At 42.7% G+C, this 13,730-nt stretch overlaps 1 protein-coding gene across 9 annotated transcripts in view; it reads right to left on the bottom strand.

The window, feature by feature from the left end:
- Window positions 1–13,730, bottom strand: part of CHST15 (carbohydrate sulfotransferase 15) — a 99,789-nt gene that overhangs the window by 54,525 nt on the left and 31,534 nt on the right. Inside the window, exon 2 of one of the 9 annotated variants that reach the window (XM_067709123.1) lies at window positions 12,193–12,356. The exons of the other annotated variants lie outside the window; for them this stretch is intronic. The gene's annotated coding sequence lies outside the window, so the exon portion shown is untranslated. The remainder of the gene's footprint in view (window positions 1–12,192; window positions 12,357–13,730) is intronic. 9 annotated transcript variants of the gene reach the window in all.

The raw sequence follows: 13,730 nt of genomic DNA, 5'->3' as shown, positions 1-13,730 counted from the left end.
AGTAGAGAGGAAAAAAATAGCTAATTACATTATTTTAATGTTTTAAAGGAAAAAAATTGATGGGTCTTAATTAACCTTTACTAAAACACAAAGCCTTTTTCTCATCAGTATGTCTAAGTGCTGACACTTCTCTTTGGGCTATGCATATGGAAATAAGTTTTTTTCAAGGAATATTAATCAACAAGTGACAAAAGGAACATCTTTCACATTTAGAGTTTGTCACTGGGACTGAGACGAAAGCTAACAAGACTGGAGGGTTCTGGACAAACAACAGATGATCAGCTTCAATCTCATACCTGGATTTTATGCCTTTGACCACATCACAGTCAGTGAACAGAATAAGGCTACGTTCCTCAATTAACACTCATTGGCCGACAGCACAGTGGGAAGAATACAGCCAGCAGTCACGTGGGCCAGGATGCTAAAGTTGTGTCCACCTAGTGACTGCAGACAAGTCCCTTAAGTGATCTGGGCCTCTGTACTCTCAAAAGTCCTTGATGATAGTAACAGATCACATACAGCGCTGGAGCCTGGGTGCTCACGCAGGGTTACCCGGCTTTGACCTTGAGCAAGTCTACTAAACCTCTCTCCTCCCGTTTCCTTGGATGGAAACTGGGAATAACCTTAGGGTCTATATCATAGCACTGCTGTGAGCATTACATGAAACAATTCACGTCAAGTGCATAGAAGTGTCTGGCTCACAGTGCTAAATAAATGTTAGTTATTATCATATATACGTAGTCCTGGCCCACAATAAGTATTGGATAAGTAGCAGTTTATTACTATTCACGGAAGATTGCATTTTGGTTCCAGTTTCTTATCTCTCCCTATATTTACCACCTTCACCACATAAATGACATTGCAAAGGAGTGGAATACACTTCTCCAGCCTTTGGCTTGGGTTTGGAAACTGCTTTGGCCAACAGAATGAGGCAGCAGTGATAGCCGGCCAGTCCCAAGCCCAGCCCTTAAGAGGGGTCGAGTGTGTCCGCCTACCCTCTGCACCTTTACCCTCGCTGTGGGAAGAACGCGGCAGCTTGGCCAGGAGGATGAGACACATGGACCAGAGCCGCCTGGCTGAGCCCAACCTGGAACAGCCAATACCCTACTGACCCCCAGCCAATCTCTACAGACATATGAGAAATAATAAACGGTTTCTGTTTTAAGTCACCGAGTCTTGTTTTGTTATGTGAGAAATGTTAACCGAAGTAAGATCCCAGGAAGAGGGCTGGGGTTGGCGGTGTGAACACAGCCTGAAGGGGGCTAGTGCACCACGGCTGGCCGGGAGGGAGTCCAGGGAAAAGTCTGGACCTGCCTAAGAGGCAAGAGACCATTGTTTCGGGGTCGTGAGGAGAGGGGATTCAGAGCACCGCCTAAACGAGCTCCAGAGACGGGCACGAGCCGCGGCTATCAGCGTGGACCCCAGAGACGGGCAGGAGACGCTAAGGCTGCTGCTGCCGCCACCAAGAAGCCTGTGTGCGAGCACAGGTCACTCTCCACACCCCCCTTCCGGGGAGCCTGTGCAGCCGGCCACTGCCAGGGTCCCGGGACCCAGGGACAACTTCCCCGGGAGAACTCACAGCGCGCCTCAGGCTGGTGCAGGCCCTCCCCGCACTCCGTACCCCTCCCTCCCCCTGGCCTGAGTGAGCCAGAGCCCCCTAATCAGCTGCTCCTTTAACCCTGTCTGGTCTGGGCGGGGAACAGACGCCCTCAGGCGACCTCCACGCAGAGGCGAAGTCAAATCCAAAGCTGAACCCCGGGAGCTGTGTGAACAAAGAAGAGAAAGGGAAATCTCTCCCAGCAGCCTCAGGAGCAGCGATTAAATCTCCACAATCAACTTGATGCACCTGCATCTGTGGAATACCTGAAGCGACAACGAATCATCCCAAACTTGAGGCGGTGGACTTTGGGAGCAACTGTAGACTTGGGGTTTACTTTCTGCACCTAATTTGTTTCTGGTTTTATGTCTATCTTAGTTTAGTATTTAGAGTTTATTATTATTGGTAGATTCGTTTATTGATTTGGTTGCTCTCTTCCTATATCTATATATAGATATAGATTTTTTCTTCCTTTTCTCTTTTTGTGAGTGTGTATGTGTTTGCTTCTTTGTGTGATTTTGTCTGTATAGCTTTGCTATAACCATTTGTCCGAGGGTTCTGTCTGTCCTTTTTTTGTTTTTTTGTTTTGAATATAGTTTTTAGCACTTGTTATCATTGGTGGATTTGTTTTTTGGTTTGGTTGCTGTCTTCTTTCTTTCTTTTTCTATTTCTTTTCAATTTTTTAATAATTTTTAAAATTTTTAATTTTAATAACTTTATTTTCTCTTCCTTCCTTCCCTTCTTTCTTTTTTTTCTCCCTTTTCTTCTGAGCCATGTGGCTGACAGGGTCTTGGTGCCCCAGCCAGGTGTCAGGCCTCTGCCTCTGATGTGGGAGAGCCGAGTTCAGGATATTGGTCGACCAGAGACCTCCCGGCTCCACATAATATCAAACGGCAAGACCTCTCCCAGAGATCTACATCTCAACACTAAGACCCAGCTCCACTCAATGACCAGCAAGCTACAGTGCCGGACACCCCATGTCAAATAACTAGCAAGACAGGAACACAACCCCACCCATTAGCAGAGAGGCTGCCTAAATTCATAATGAGGTCACAGACATCCCAAAACACACCACCGAATGCGGTCCTGCCCACCAAAAAGACAAGATACAGCCTCATCCACCAGAACACAGGCACCAGTCCCCTCCACCAGGAAGCCTACATAACCTACTGAACCAACCTTACTCACTGGGGGCAGACACCGAAAACAATGGGAACTACGAACCTGCAGCCTGCAAAAAGGAGACTCCAAACTTAGTAAGTTAAGCAAAATGAGAAGACAGAGAAACACACAGCAGATGAAGGAGCAAGGTAAAAACCCACCAGACCTAACAAATGAAGAGGAAATAGGCAGTCTACCTGAAAAAGAATTCAGAGTAATGATAGTAAAGATGATCCAAAATCTTGGAAATAGAATAGAGAAAATACAAGAAACGTTTAACAAGGACCTAGAAGAACTAAAGAGCAAACGAACAATGATGAACAACACAATAAATGAAATTAAAAATCCTCTAGGAGGAATCAATAGCAGAATAACTGAGGCAGAAGAACAGATAAGTGACCTGGAAGATAAAATAATGGAAATAACTACCACAGAGCAGAATAGAGAAAAAAGAATGAAAAGAATTGAGGACAGTCTCAGAGACCTCTGGGACAACGTTAAACACACCAACATTAGAATTATACGGGTCCCAGAAGAAGAAGGGGGGAAAAAAGGGACTGAGAAAATATTTGAAGAGCTTATAGTTGAAAACTTCCCTAATCCCTAATATGGGAAAGGAAATAGTCAATAAAGTCCAGGAAGTGCAGAGTCCCATACAGGATAAATCCAAGGAGAAACATGCCAAGACACATATTAATCAAACTATCAAAAATTAAATACAAAGAAAAAATATTAAAGCAGCAAGGGAACAACAACAAATAACATACAAGGGAATCCCCATAAGGTTAACAGCTGATCTTTCAACAGAAACTCTGCAAGCCAGAAGGGAGTGTCAGGACACATTTAAAGTGATGAAAGGGAAAAACCTATAACCAAGATTACTCTACCCAGCAAGGATCTCATGCAGATTCAATGGAGAAATTAAAACCTTTACAGACAAGCAAAAGCTAAGAGAATTCAGCACCACCAAACCAGGTTTACAACAAATGCTAAAGGAACTTCTCTAGGCAGGAAACACAAAAGAAGGAAAAGACCTACAATAACAAACACAAAACAATTCATAAAATGGTAATAGGAAATACATATCGATAACTACCTTAAATGTAAATGGATCAAATGCTCCAACAAAAAGATATACACTGGCTGAATGGATACAAAAATAAGACCCATATATATGCTGTCTACAAGAGACCCACTTCAGACCTAGGGACACATACAGACTGAAAGCAAGAGGATGGAAAAAGATATTCCATGCAAATGGAAATCAAAAGAAAGCTGGAGTAGCAATTCTCATATCAGACAAAATAGACTTTAAAATAAAGACTATTACAAGAGACAAAAGAAGGACACTACATAATGATCAAGGGATCAATCCAAGAAGAAGATATAACAATTGTAAATATTTATGCACCCAACATAGGAGCACCTCAATACATAAGGCAAATGCTAACAACCATAAAAGGGAAATCGACAGTAACATAATCATAGTAGGGGACTTTAACACTCCACTTTCAGCAATGCACAGATCATCCAAAATGAAAATAAATAAGGAAACACAAGCTTTAAATGATATATTAAACAAGATGGACTTAATTGATATTTATAGGACATTCCATCCAAAAAAAACAGAATATACTTTCTTCTCAACTGCTCATGCAACATTCTCCAGGATAGACCTTGGATAGATAGATAGATCTTGGGTCACAAATCAAGCCTTGGTAAATTTAAGAAAATTGAAATCATATCAAGTATCTTTTCCAACCACAACGCTATGAGACTACATATCAATTACAGGAAAAATGTAGAAAATACAAACACATGGAGGCCAAACAATATGCTACTAAATAACTGAGAGACCACTGAAGAAATCAAAGAGGAAATCAAAAAATACCTAAAAACAAATGACAATGAAAACGTGACAACCCAAAACCTATGGGATGCAGCAAAAGAAGTTCTAAGAGGGAAGTTTATAGCAATACAATCCTACCTCAAGAAACAAGAAAGATCACAAATAAACAACCTAAACTTACACCTAAAGCAATTAGAGAAAGAAGAACAAAAAAACCCAAAGTTAGCAGAAGGAAGAAATCATAAAGATCAGATCAGAAATAAATGAAAAAGAAATGAAGGAAACAATAGCAATGATCAATAAAACTAAAAGCTGGTTCTTTGAGAACATAAACAAAATTGATAAACCATTAGCCAGACTCATCAAGAAAAAAAGGGAGAAGACTCAAATCAACAGAACTAGAAAGGAAACAGGAGAAGTAACAGCTGACACTGAAGAAATACAAAGGATCATGAGAGATTACTACAAGCAACTCTATGCCAATAAAATGGACAACCTGGAAGAAATGGACACATTCTTAGAAAAGCACAACCTTTCAAGACTGGACCAGGAAGAAATAGAAAATATAAGCAGACCAATCACAAGCACTGAAACTGAAACTGTGATTAAAAATCTTCCAAGAAACAAAAGCCCAGGACCAGATGGCTTCACAGGTGAATTCTATCAAACATTTAGAGAAGAGCTAAACCTATCCTTCTCAAACTCTTCCAAAATATGGCAGAGGGAAGAATACTCCCAAACTCATTCTATGAGGCCACCATCACCCTGATACCAAAATCAGACAAAGATGTCACAAAGAAAGAAAACTATAGGCCAAGATCACTGATGAACATAGATGCAAAAATCCTCAACAAAATACTAGTAAACAGAATCCAACAGCACATTAAAAGGATCATACACCATGATCAAGTGGGGTTTATCCCAGGAATGCAAGGATTCTTCAATATATGCAAATCAATCAATGTGATACACCATATTAACACACTGAAGGAGAAAAACCATATAATCATCTCAATAGATGCAGAGAAAGCTTTCGACAAAATTCAACACCCATTCATGATAAAAAAAAAAACTCTCCAGAAAGTAGACAGAGAGGGAACTTACCTCAACATAATAAAGGCCATATATGACAAACACACAGCCAACATCGTTCTCAATGGTGAAAAACTGAAACCATTTCCTCTAAGGTCAGGAATAAGACAAGGTTGTCCACTCTCACCACTATTATTCAACATAGTTTGGGAAGTTTTAGCAACAGCAATCAGAGAAGAAAAAGAAATAAAAGGAATCCAAATCAGAAAAGAAGAAGTAAAGCTGTCACTGTCTGCAGATGACATGATACCATACATAGAGAATCCTAAAGATGCTAGCAGAAAACTACTAGAGCTAATCAATGAATTTGGTAAAGTAGCAGGATACAAAATTAATGCACAGAAATCTCTTGCATTCCTATACACAACAACAAAAAATCTGAAAGAGAAATTAAGGAAACACTCTCATTTACCACTGCAACAAAAAGAATAAAATACCTAGGAATAAACCTACCTAAGGAGACAAAAGACCTATATGCAGAAAACTATAAGACACTGATGAAAGAAATTAAAGTTGATACAAATAGATGGAGAAATATACCATGTTCCTGGATTTGAAGAATCAATATTGTGAAAATGACTATACTACCCAAAGCAATCTACAGATTCAGTGCAATCCCTATCAAACTACCAATGGCATTTTTCACAGAACTAGAACAAAAAATTTCACAGTTTGTATGGAAACACAAAAGACCTCGAATAGCCAAAGCAATCTTGAGAAAGAAAAACGGAGCCAGAGGAATCAGGCTCCTGGACTTCAGACTATACTACAAAGCTACAGTAATCAAGACAGTATGGTACTGGGACAAAAACAGAAATATAGATCAATGGAACAGGATAGAAAGCCCAGAGGTAAGCCCACACACGTATGGTCACCTCATCTTTGATAAAGGAGGCGAGAATATACAATGGAGAAAAGACAGCCTCTTCAATAAGTTGTGCTGGGAAAACCAGACAGTTACATGTAAAAGAATGAAATTAGAACACTCCCTAGCACGATACACAAAAATGAACTCAAACTGGATTAAAGACCTAAATGTAAGGCCAGACACTATAAAACTCTTAGAGGAGAACATAGGCAGAACACTCTATGACATAAATCACAGCAAGATCCTTTTTGACCCTCCTCCTAGAGAAATGGAAATAAAAATGAAAATAAACAAATGGGACCTAATGAAACTTAAAAGCTTTTGCAAAGCAAAGGAAAACATAAACAAGACAAAAAGACAACCCTCAGAATCGGAGAAAATATTTGCAAATGAAGCAACTGACAAAGGTTAATCTCTAAAATATATAAGCAGCTCATGCAGCTCAATATCAAAAAAACAAACAACCCAATCCAAAAAGGGGCAGAAGACCTAAATAGACATTTCTCCAAAGAAGATATGCAGATGGCCAACAAACACATAAAAGGATGCTCAACATCACTAATTATTAGAGAAATGCAAATCAAACTACAATGAGGTATCACCTCACACCGGTCAGAATGGCCATCGTCAAAAAATCTACAAACAACAAATGCTGGAGAGGGTGTGGAGAAAAGGGAACCCTCTTGCACTGTTGGTGGGAATGTAAATTGATACAGCCACTATGGAGAACAGCATGGAGGTTCCTTAAAAAACTAAAATTAGAACTGAACTACCATACGACCCAGCAATCCCACTACTGGGTATATACCCTGAGAAAACCATAATTCAAAAAGAGTCATGTACCACAACGTTCATTGCAGCTCTATTTACAATAGCCAGGACATGGAAGCAACCTAAGTGTCCATCGACAGATGAATGGGTAAAGAAGATGTGGCACGTATATACAATGGAATATTACTCAGCCATAAAAAGAAATGAAATTGAGTTATTTGTAGTGAGGTGGATGGACCTAGAGTCTGTCATACAGAGTGAAGTAAATCAGAAAGAGAAAAACAAATACCATATGCTAACACATATATATGGAATCTAAAAAAAAAAAAAAAAAAAAAAAAATGGTCCTGATGAACCTAGGGGCAGGACAGGAATAAAGACCGAGAGGTAGAGAATGGACTTGAGGACATGGGGAGGGGGAGGGTAAGCTGGGAGACAAAGTGAGAGAGTGGCATGGACATATATACACTACCAAATGTAAAATAGATAGCTAGTAGGAAGCAGCCACATAGCACAGGGAGATCAGCTCTGTGCTTTTTGACCACCTAGAGGGGAGGGAGGGAGACGCAAGAGGGAGGGGCTACGGGGATATATGCATATGTATAGCTGATTCACTTTGTTATACAGCAGAAACTAACACACCATTGTAAAGCAATTATACTCTAATTAAGATGTTAAAAAAACCTTATTTAAAAAAAAGAAAAGAAAAAAATGTAGGGAGATTTGGTTAATCTTTAAGATGTTACTGGTTAATATAGGACTCATAGTGGGTGGTTATTTTCTGTTCCTATTAAGGGAAGAACAAGTGTAAATAAGCTTTATTATCAACCAAAATGATTAAATTTAAAAGAATCGCTTAACTCAAAAAAAAAAAAAGTTAACTGATACACTCTTCTACAGGTTACAAACAATAGATGTTACTAAATTAAGCTGGTATAATTATACATTTAAGAGTTCCAAAAAGTGTCCTTATCTGAGTAAAGTGAGCAATTCAGGTCAAAGCAATTCATCCAAAGACCCAGTGAATCAACTGAACCAATGCTGTGGCCTTGAAGGATGCTTTGGCTAACACCAGAAGCAGATATGCCAAAATAAAGCTGGAAACCCAGATGGCAGCTGTTCCCAAATCAAGACAAAACTACCCAAATGTCACACATCAGGTTATTTTCTGGCAAAATGTGTATTTACAAGAACCACAGCTGTTATGTTTTAGTTATCAGATGACTGACCACATTTTCCCCAGTCCCCGATGAAGGACCTTCCTCCCTGCCTATTTTTAGAGTCACTATAATTTCCTCCTTGCTCCTCTCCTTGAGCAAGCCCTTCCTGCATCCTGTGCTCATGGTTTCCTTGCCAGATTTCGTCTTTCCTGATAACTAAGACACCTTCTGCCTGCTTTGTCTAAAACAGGGATTCTCAAACTGTGACCTGCAGGATCTTCCTGGCTCCCTCAAAATGTGTGTCATACAAAACACAGGCAGTTTTTTAAAGTTCTTTTAAAAACATACTTGACATTAAGTTCATCATCAACATTTTATTTGTGAGTCATGACCACTTCACATGTTTTACAGTCTAGAAGACACATTCTAAACTATTATTTCATTACATAAAATATACCTTTAAGAAACAGGCATTTTCTCTGAGACCAATTCTCCACAAATCCGCAGCCAGCTCCTCCTCTGCATCTGGCCTAGGAAACCAAATGATTTGCAACTCGGTAGAAAGTTGGGATGTAGCAAAAACGTCCTCTGGGCAGTCATAACAAAGCCTTACAGGAGTCAGACTGCCCAAGGTCTCAGGCAGACTTGCATTTCAATCCGACTCAAGTCTGTGTTACCTGATCTCAGGTAACTAACTTCACCATTCCGTGACTTTACTTCCTCATCTGTAAAATGGGAATAAAACTATCTCCTCCCAGCATGGATGTGAAGAGGAAATGAGATAATATACAGAAAAATGCTTAACCCGGCACCTAGCACACACCAAGCCACAATAAATGATGTGTATTCTTTGTATTATTATAGGAGAGGCCCTCAGACCTTCACTCCAGGCTACCTGCTTTCAGTGTATATATAGTTCTAGCATAGATGTCTCATTTTCCTGTCTGCAACTAATCTGAAGTAATGAGTGAAAAGAGGCAGGTGGCAGCTACAGGCAGGCACACAGATGCAGGAATAACAGCGAAGTTTTATAGTAGAAACAAGATGTTCAAAAGCAGAGCTGACTGGGATCATTCAGGTGCCTCAATAACCAGGGTGGGGAGCCCTGGAGAGCCTGGGACAGCTGTGGGTGTACCCCGGGAAAAGCTTACCCCCCTCTCAGTGATCATCTGTCTCCAACAAGGCAGCGCGCCACGGGGTGTGGCCCCTGAACTGAGATTCCCAAGCGTGGTCCCCATCCGACCTGACATTCACCTGGCTGGCAACCCTGGACAAGTCACTGCATCTCTGAACCTGTACCTTGTACGTAAAATATGGAGTCGGGACTACCTCTTTCAGCCCTAACACTCCTGAGTGGATGATTTGCAATTAACCACTCCCTAATAAAAACCCAGTATCATCATCTATGATGTCTTCCGGCTGCTAAGAAGCCAACAATTTTGCAGCCGGCACTGAAAAGCGGGTGCAGTACTTGCCTTATGCTAGGCAAAAAAGCTGGACAATTAACCCCAAACACACAGTGCACTCTCCTCATTAGCAGCCCACACCGGTGAGCACACGTTTATCAAGCACCCACGGTGTGCCGGGCACTGTGTTTGTTGAAGCTACAAATATGAAAAATGCACAACCCAGGTCCTCTGTTAACATCCCATCTAACTCCAGAACAAAGGCTCCAGAAGAAAGCCCACACTCAGAATCACAGATCCCTTTCAAGGGCAGCCCCAAAGCCCACCAGCCCCTGAGCATCTGCAGAGCTGGGAAACCAGCGCTGGTTCAAAACGTACCCTAACAATGGAGCTGCCTCATTGACCCACGGGATATCCGACAGCTGAAGGCGGGAGGGCAAATGGGATCCTTTTATTATCCCCTGGGATGGCTCACTCTCCCATAGGGTAACCTGCTCCAGCACCCTCGTGCAACCACCGGATGTATGGATGACACCCAGACAGTGCCCCAGTCTCTCTAAAATGCACAGAACGACCAGCGGCAGGGTGAACGAGAGGCTGCCACTATGTTCACTTTGCACGGTCACCCAGCAATCTCAATGGGCACGAGATTCTAAAGGTCTTTGTGACACAACCGACAACTTTCTTTTTCTGAAAGCAAACGGGAGGAGAAACTATTTCTAACCACTCATTTTATTATTTCCAGTAGTAACTGTAATGTACATTGGTGCTGGATTTAGGTACTTGATTTTCCACTCAAGCCTGTACACCTACGGCGGTGGTTTTCCATTAGAGTAGAACCTGCTTGAGACAAGCTTACCAGGTTGCTGTGAAACCCACCCACCTACATGGCTCTCGGCAAGAAAGCAAGGACAGTCCTATAACGTAAAGCACGTCAAGGAAGGAATGTGCAGTCTGTTTGAAGACATTTGAAATTACAAATGAAATATCTCTCTCTGTGCAGACGAGGATGTATACTTCGAAACGTGGGCCCAGTTTAGGGTTTTAAGTGACTCCAGGACGGTGAAAAGAGAAGGTGACAAATGTTGATCCAGCCCCTGCCACGCACTGAAGCACCACGCAAGGTCCTTTCTTGATGGCAACCCTCTGAGGTCAGCACTGCGACCCCCAAGTTAAATGCAGGAAACTGAGGCACCACAGGGTTAAAAACGTCCCCGGAACCCCATGGCCAGCCAGTGGCAGAACCAAACTCCAACCACAGGTCCGTTTGGCTGCAAAGCCTACGATCCTTCCCCATACCACACCATTATGTAAGATGGCAGCTCCGGGGGAAACCTGCTCAGAACTGGAGGCTCAAAGAGCAGCAAGGTCAGCTTTCACCCCGCCCACCGGCCACCCTGTCTCCCAGGCAAGGAGGTGTGGCTGGAGCTGGGGACTGTCCGATTGGACTGTCAGCTCTACAAGGACAGGGTCAGTGATGCTCAGCCTGAAATCAAATCAGTGTAGGTACTAGATTTCCTTGTACATCAACCATGCCTGGCACGGGGGCGGGTGCTCCCTGAATAGTTCTTAAATTAATGAGCGAAGGAGCAAACTCTTGGCAGAAATCCAGGACAGGGCTCTTGCCACTTAGTGACAACAATAAAAGTGACATGAGCTACATTTATTGAAGGCCTTCTGGTGTCCAGACACCAGGCTGGGATTTATATGCAGAATCCTGTCTATACTTCATGATAATCTAAAGGAAAGCCCAATTAGTACTCCCATTTTACGGATGAATTTAATTCTATACACCTCCTCCCCGCCGCCCCCATGACTCAGAGTATAGGACAGAGAGCGGGCCTGGGGATCAAAAGGCCTGGGTGGACCACCTGCCACACCTACTAACCAGCCATGTGACCATAAGCAAACCCCAGCACCGCTTAGACCCTCATCCTCGTTTTCTCAAAGTCCAGTGATCTCAGGAACACAGGTATCTGATAAATTCTCTTATTATTCTTTTTGCACACTTTCAAGGATTCAAACATCTGCAACAAAAAACCTTAACTACTGCGGGGGGGGGGGGAAGTCACACATTTTCAGACTAGTGTGTCCTTTTGGCTCTTGTGTAACTAGACCACAAAGATGAGGGGTAGATTCTAGCTGCCTTCCAACAATTCTTCCTTAACAAACAGGAAAATGAATGAAAAGGAGAAGTGGTTCTAAGTATAATGCAGAGACTAAGTATTAGGGCCAAAAGGAGCAAGGGGCTCTGCCCCCCCTCACTTGGGTGCCCAGAATCCTCTCACCTGCTTTGATGTGACGTCAGGAAGAGTGAGGAGGCTGCCAAACATCGGAAGATGACCAATCCAAATGTCCTTCAGGACAGGCGGAGGAGACAGGTCTTGCCCCGACACGGAGCTCACTGTTCAAAACCAACTGCGAATAATGATTTCGCAGCTGTACAAGGGACCTACAATGAATACATTAGAGGCGGCACAATGAATGGGGAGCAGCTGCACACTCCCCACCAGATGGCCTTGCTGATCTGAATAGTTTTAAACATTGTTTTATTTCCAAAGATAAGCAAAATAAGAATCTGGTTAACCCTTGAACAAGAAGAACCGCCTGGAAACACTTCTTTGGAATTTATGTCTTTTGGATGGAAAAAGTGAGCCATCTGACTGAACTGCAGTGTCCCCTGGAGGGTTTTAGAACAAGGTGAGGGTAACATGGGATTTCTCCAGGACATCCACTGTCTACCCACAGACAGGTCTAGCTCTCACGAGGTGTGGCAAGAGGCAAGGACAGCAACTCCAGCACCGACACCAGCTTGGGTGTGTAGACCCCAGGGCTGTGGGGAGGTGTGTGCCAGCCCCCCAGGGCTGTGCAGAGGTACTCCAGGAAGCTACAAGACAGTTTGAAGCTTCCACCTTTAAAATATTTAAGCATTTGAAACATTGTTTTTAAATTGTTATGCTCAGATACAGAATTAAGATACAGAACTAAGTGACACAAAATCTACAATGTTGCAGCTTACTTAGGTGTATGCAAGCTGCTTGCCGGCAGCCTAGGGCACTCCAGTGAGAATTCATTATCTTCTGCCTTCAGGGTCTCCTGGAGGTGAGTTTGAGAAGCACTGATACAGGGCCGGGGCGGGGAGAACTAACAAGAACTGAACACTTGTTCCACGGCAGGCACTATGCTGCCTCTCATCTACCCCGACTTTGAGGCGATGCTAAAAGTAGATGCAATTGCTCCATTTTGCAGGTAAGAAAACTGAGGCTCTGGGCAGCAAAGTGGCTTGTCCTAAATCACACAGCAAGTAAGTGGCAGATCTGGATTCAAACACAAGCTGAGGGACTTCCCTGGTGGCACAGTGGTTAAGAATCCGCCAGCCAATGCAGGGGACATGGGTTCGAGCCCTGGTCCAGGAAGATCCCACATGCCGTGGAGCAACTAAGCCTGTGTGCCACAACTACTGAGCCTGCGCGCCTAGAGCCCGTGCTCTGCAACGAGAAGCTACCACAATGAGAAGCCCGTGCACTGCAAGAGTAGCCACCCTTGCCACAACTAGAGAAAGCCCACGCGCAGCAACAAAGACCCAACACAACCAAAAATAAATAAATAAATAAATAAATTTAGAAAAATAACACAAGCTGAAGCCCAAACTGCCCCTCCCCGCAGGGAGGGTGGGACCCACATGCACATTACAGTTTCCAATCACTCTGCTTCCAACTTTACTTACATAGTGTATTACTTTTATAACCACGAAGATGAGAAAGATGAAACAATGATAATAAATACGGACAAACAGGAATGGCAAATAGAAAACGGGCTGGTCAGT

Source organism: Pseudorca crassidens, chromosome 16 (genome assembly GCF_039906515.1).
Source record: "Pseudorca crassidens isolate mPseCra1 chromosome 16, mPseCra1.hap1, whole genome shotgun sequence".
Taxonomy (NCBI): Eukaryota; Metazoa; Chordata; class Mammalia; order Artiodactyla; family Delphinidae; genus Pseudorca; species Pseudorca crassidens.
The sequence above is the reverse complement of the archived record's forward strand: the minus strand, read 5'-3'. Positions and strand labels throughout refer to the sequence as shown.